The sequence below is a fragment of the Cryptotermes secundus genome, unplaced genomic scaffold (genome assembly GCF_002891405.2).
Source record: "Cryptotermes secundus unplaced genomic scaffold, Csec_1.0 scaffold2389, whole genome shotgun sequence".
Classification (NCBI taxonomy): Eukaryota; Metazoa; Arthropoda; class Insecta; order Blattodea; family Kalotermitidae; genus Cryptotermes; species Cryptotermes secundus.
The window spans coordinates 1-6363 of NW_019735498.1; the positions used below are offsets into that span (position 1 = coordinate 1).

Here is a 6363-nt window from a genome sequence, read left to right on the forward strand (position 1 = left end):
AGGTCTCCCCTGGCAAGAGTAAGCCAACTCTCAGGCATATAAGAATTAATATGCACAGACTGGGTCACAGTGGCTTGTGAATGCATTTAAATTTGACATTTTAATAAATAGGACAATCTGTAACCTGTATGACATATTCACACAAATGTTGCCCCTCTAAATATTTTATAAATTTCTGTCAAATTATGTTTAAAATTTTCAATATTCAGCACTGTTAAAAATGTTATACTGCAGCATCCTGATTCACTGCACAGATCTGACTGCGTTTTGATTTTATACCATCTACGTACAATGTCAGTTACTATTTACTCATCACTTTTTTTTACTGACACTATGTGTTTCGGACCAACTGACCATCTTCACATGTACAGGCTGTTGTGATTAAGGACTCTGCTGCACAGTATAAAGCTGTTTTCTCTTTTATGCGGTTGCCTTGGATTACTTCTGGTTATGTGGCATAATGTAAAGCAGGCAGGTCCAACGCGTCGATCGTGGGACGATTTTTGGTCAATCTCATAGGCCTACAAGGAAATTATACGTGAAAAGCATGTAAATTCACTTGTGATATAATATGATTATATTCAGATTTTGAAGGGAAAATACACATTAGTCATTCCTATTTTTCTGTTCTTATGTAGCTTACATGAAAATTGGTTTACACTTGTGTTAAGTGAACTGTGGGGAAGTCCCTACTCTATCCTTATCACGTGAACTCCTATTTCATCACTTGTCATTAGCTGCGAATGTGCTGATGCAAAAGTGATCGACAGAACGCATGATTCACTAGAAATGATGTGTGGAAACATAACTGAACAGTTGTTGAAACATGTTTCCAACTGTGTTGCTCTTTCCCTCCAGCTGGATGAATCTACAGTCATCAGAGACAGCCCAGTTACTAGTTGCTTTTACAATAAACATCATGTGTCATGTTATTTTCACCAATATTTTTGCTTAGAGCGAGGTATGATGATAGGATGAGGTGGTAGATCACTGGCAGTTTTGACAGTAAAAAGTTGATCACAACCTGTTTGAAGGTGGACATGCCTGATGTAAAGTATGAGATACACTGCAATGAAATTAACCCAAGTTTATTAGAACACTTAAGGCATTAATCCCTCAACATACAATTTAATAAGTGAGTTTATGGGGAGAACATAATGATAACAGATTCAACTTCCCCATTAGGTGTGCTTTTTACTCATATTCTCACGGTGATGATTGTGAGGGCCACTTTCTGGGATTTTGCACCATGTAGTCTGGTTAAAATCACTACCTTTTGGACAAACATACTCGTGCTATCACCTTCAGGGTCAAAGATCAAAACCAAGTGAGCAGCGTAACCTGAGCATGGAAAAAGTGTTCCATTTGCCAACCTCTTTCCTGGAACACAAAATTTCCCCTTGAAGTGCCACTACTACTTTTCTCCTTACAGCAACTGGCTCACCTGAAGCTCATACCCATCCATACCTGCACCACTTTTCCCACACTCCATTTGCGCCACTTGCTTCCTTAGCTTACTTTTTGACCATGAAGATGGAGACAGTAAATTCCTCTGAAATATCAGTAAACCTCTACCAGAAAACATAATATGGAAAACCCAAAGTCAATGTACTTAAGAAGTAAAAAGAAGCCAAAAGGAATTATGTATTAGCACAAAAAGAGTGGATTATGTTAATATTTTTCTAAATAACATAAACAAAATTTCTTAAATTGAATTAATTTCAAGACACATAAAAATTCAAACTTAAAAAACCCTTACTAAACCAACATTAATTTTTCACCCTTGAATTATGGTGACGATGGTACACCAACACAATTATTGTGTTTTTGGACATTATCCATTGTCCTGTTTTTTATTCTGTCTCCGTCTCCAGGCAAATGTCTTCTCCACTGGGGCAAATCAATACAGCTAGTCCCTTGGAGAGAGGAACTAAGACCCAGCTGAGTACACTTTTATCTGAGGATGGAGACAGAATCCAGTCTTCAAACCGATGTGTTTTAAATAAAAAGAACAGGATGATAGATAATGTCCAAAAACACAATAATTGCTCGAATAGGTGATTTTAAATTCCCAAGTACCGTGGGACTGACAGGATTTTATCACAGTGGCAACAGTATTAGTATTAAAAAATGTGAAATTTGCCAGCTGGACCACATTCATGCACTGTTATAACAGTGCCATTAATGTTAATACGCGGCAGCTAAGCATGAGGACTGATGAGAGGGTGTCCATATGTTCACAACAAAAGTGCTTGACAGTATGACCACACACATTAATTTCCAGTGTCTGTGTCCTGCACACTGCATACAAACAGAAAATCTTTCCTTTGCTGTGTTGACTGGCAACTTCTGAAAATTGCTGTGTGGGAGGAGGAATAACTTACACTGACAGCGCTTTTAGGAACCTGCTAAATTTTTATTCTTGGAATACTCAATATCATCAAATACATATTGCATAAAATAAACTAAAAACATTGACCGTGTTACTGATGTCATCAGTAACAGATTTGTCCTAAACTGCAGAAGAAAATGGAATGTACACGTTTAAAGATTGGGTTCTCATATAATCCCCATGATATAATGCTTATAAAGACCCAGAAAATTATGGAAGAGGAGAAGGATGATGATAATGCAGAAACGTCCTTCATGCGACTCTTCTGACAATTTTCCGATGCACAACAGACATAGACTGCTCATGTTCAATGTGAATTTTAATGCACATGCTACCATCATAGTGGCAATAATATTTACAAACATTTCTAAAATAAACTAAAAACATTGACCGTGTTACTGATGTCATCAGTAACAGATTTGTCCTAAACTGCAGAAGAAAATGGAATGTACACGTTTAAAGATTGGGTTCTCATATAATCCCCATGATATAATGCTTATAAAGACCCAGAAAATTATGGAAGAGGAGAAGGATGATGATAATGCAGAAACGTCCTTCATGCGACTCTTCTGACAATTTTCCGATGCACAACAGACATAGACTGCTCATGTTCAATGTGAATTTTAATGCACATGCTACCATCATAGTGGCAATAATATTTACAAACATTTCTAAAATAAACTAAAAACATTGACCGTGTTACTGATGTCATCAGTAACAGATTTGTCCTAAACTGCAGAAGAAAATGGAATGTACACGTTTAAAGATTGGGTTCTCATATAATCCCCATGATATAATGCTTATAAAGACCCAGAAAATTATGGAAGAGGAGAAGGATGATGATAATGCAGAAACGTCCTTCATGCGACTCTTCTGACAATTTTCCGATGCACAACAGACATAGACTGCTCATGTTCAATGTGAATTTTAATGCACATGCTACCATCATAGTGGCAATAATATTTACAAACATTTCTAAAATAAACTAAAAACATTGACCGTGTTACTGATGTCATCAGTAACAGATTTGTCCTAAACTGCAGAAGAAAATGGAATGTACACGTTTAAAGATTGGGTTCTCATATAATCCCCATGATATAATGCTTATAAAGACCCAGAAAATTATGGAAGAGGAGAAGGATGATGATAATGCAGAAACGTCCTTCATGCGACTCTTCTGACAATTTTCCGATGCACAACAGACATAGACTGCTCATGTTCAATGTGAATTTTAATGCACATGCTACCATCATAGTGGCAATAATATTTACAAACATTTCTAAAATGTTATCAATTTAGTGAACAAAATATTAATATTGAAACTGTATATATCTACAATTATATTTACACTAATACAAAAACACTATTAAACCGATTTTACCCACCTTCTTACGCTTCGTGTCAATTTACAGTAACATTGCTGGCTGAAACCGTATATATCTACAATTATATTTACACTAATACAAAAACACTATTAAACCGATTTTACCCACCTTCTTACGCTTCGTGTCAATTTACAGTAACATTGCTGGCTCTTGCTACTCTTCCCATTCTTCTACGCAGAAAAAAAACGGCCTTATTTTGGTTCCCTCCGGCGACAGTTAACAACGATTATAACTGCAAGCAGCAGACAGCAAATGCCAGAGATTAGTAACCTACGTCACCAGTTCGATTTTCAAATACTATGAGTATGAGGGATGAGCCATAAAACTGTCCCTAGCACTGTGAGGACTGCGTCCTTCAATAGTTCAATAGTCTATATTAGGTCCTACGAGTTAAAAAAGTGTATTATAATACTTAATGAAAGGATGATGAATGGGATACTGAAGAGTGTGCATAGGATTAACTGAATTAGAGGATACGGATATTTTTTTAAATTATAACGATTATGTAAACTATAAAGGGCCATCAAAGGAATGTAAGTGCAGAGCGTGCAGAGGTATGATGATAATGGATATCAAGAAAAACCTTGAGTGACCACATGCAGGCTACAATATATAACGTTCTCAAAACCACAACCTCTTCATTGGTTACATTTGGTGCCAATAGAGGTTGCATATTTGTCTGAATGGGTGGAGGACGGTTGTTGGTTCTTTCACGACAGCCAACAGCTAGGCTATATAGCGTCAATGGCAGGCAGTGTCTCCCCCTGATCCCGCGTGGAGGCGGGGTCGAATAATGCCATCATAGCCCTTCGAGTCGTGGGAGGATATGAAAAGGAAACCCAGTGCCTGGGGGTAAAATCGAACCCACCCTGGTCCTGGGGGATATAAATACAGTGACCTTGCCCTGCAGTTTGGGGGAGTCTCGAATATGAGACAGTAAAATGTGGTCATGAGACCCGCGGGACTCGGACCAGAGAATGACTGCTCTGGCGAGGACCAGCAGCAATTGCAAACGACAGACCCATCTTCTCGTAAGAGTTGATGTTACATAAGCACTATAACCGCAAGTGTTCAGTTTGAAAATAAAAATTCTGGCAGTAGGTCTCAAGGAGCTTGTCGCCAAGACGAACTGATTGGCTGTAAACCGCCAGTCGTAAACTAACTCTGACTCCGATTCTGACTCTGACCCTGTCTCCTGTTCTCTTGTTTGGGGATGACAAGACACGCGCATCATAAGTCACGTCATACTCTGGTCTAGGACACTATCATTCCCATGTTCGGTGGGTTATTTATTCGAATCGAACTCATCCTACATGTTCTGTTTTTCACCTACATTTAACTTGTACGTAAATAAAGATGAATTAACGGGTGGTGGCTTGAAATAATTTGTGACATTTCTCTCTTTCACCTTCCTCTCTCTCTCTCTCTGTCTCTCTATCCGTCGTTCATTCATAATCTTCCTAAAATTTCACATTGAACGTCATAATATTCACCACATTATGCCTACTTAGCCTGCAGTTTTCGAAAGGGGTATAGTTTAATACACTAACCAGCTAAAGGCAGTCCAGAGCGTTCTCTCCTATATCATTAACCTGCCCAAACAATTTCCGTGAAATGAGCTTAAACAGGATACAACTGCTTCCTTCTACATCCTTTCGGATTCATCATTCATAATGATCCTACCATTGGTCACTATACAATATTCTAAGAGCTGCATTAAATAACCCAAAAATAAGTCTGAGGAGAACTACAATACTTCTGGATAATACTATCGTCTTGGATGTGATGCGGTATAATCCGATAGAAGTTCGACTTTTTAGAAAAACGTCCGTCCTATATTAAATGTTTATAGAATAAGGCAACTAAGTAACCCACAAGAAGTAAATATTCTTGCTGTCTGCTTTTTGCTGGTTATTTGCTTGCTTTACTATTCGACCTTAAAGATTGAGTGCCTTTCTCCAAAACGTCGGTGAACATCTATCGGATTACATCTTAAACCTTAAAACATGGAAGTTAATTTATCGTTATGCGCGAGTGCATAAACAATGAATCCTCGAATTATTTAATTGTCTACATTTTTATGTTCATATAACTCTCTTATGTCTGAAAATTGCGCTCAGTATTTCGTTTTCAAAACTTCTGTTCACCGCTCGAAGTAAGAACCTACGTTCTGTGACCAAATAACAGTTAGACAATGTTTGTATAAAATATTCACTGCATTTTGAAATTCGTGACAGATGGTACTGCTACCGAAATTTAGGAAAGTATGTGTGTATCACATTCCTTCATTCTGAATGGATGTAATACGCAAAGCCACCACTGTCTCCTGTTGACAGTGACATCTTTCGGATGTATTCGGATGTATTCTGATTAGGATAAGCAAGTGTGATATCTCTCAACTAGTTACGTCACCGAGGCGCCGATCGCGGTTCGTGAGCAGCCAGTAGCAGTACAAGGCTTCTTGTTGAGATCGTAGAGGACGTGGGTACGCGTTGGCAAGCTTTTCAAACTCACGTATTTGTGTTGTGTAGTGAAATAGTGTCCAGTATCGTGAGATGTGCTAACTAGTCTAATTGCAAGTATTTA

The 6363-nt window shown here is 38.0% G+C and overlaps 1 long non-coding RNA gene across 2 annotated transcripts; it reads right to left on the minus strand.

Moving 5' to 3' along the window:
• Window positions 1–356: 356 nt before the first annotated feature.
• Window positions 357–4014, minus strand: LOC111869497. Of its 2 annotated transcripts, none has more exons than XR_002843675.2 (2): window positions 3886–4014; window positions 357–521 (listed from the first exon to the last, which is right to left on the minus strand). It is a non-coding gene; the product is annotated as an uncharacterized LOC111869497 (long non-coding RNA). The 2 variants fall into 2 exon arrangements; XR_004513560.1 differs by lacking the exon at window positions 3886–4014 and adding an exon at window positions 3778–3872.
• Between the last annotated feature and the right edge of the window lie 2349 nt (window positions 4015–6363).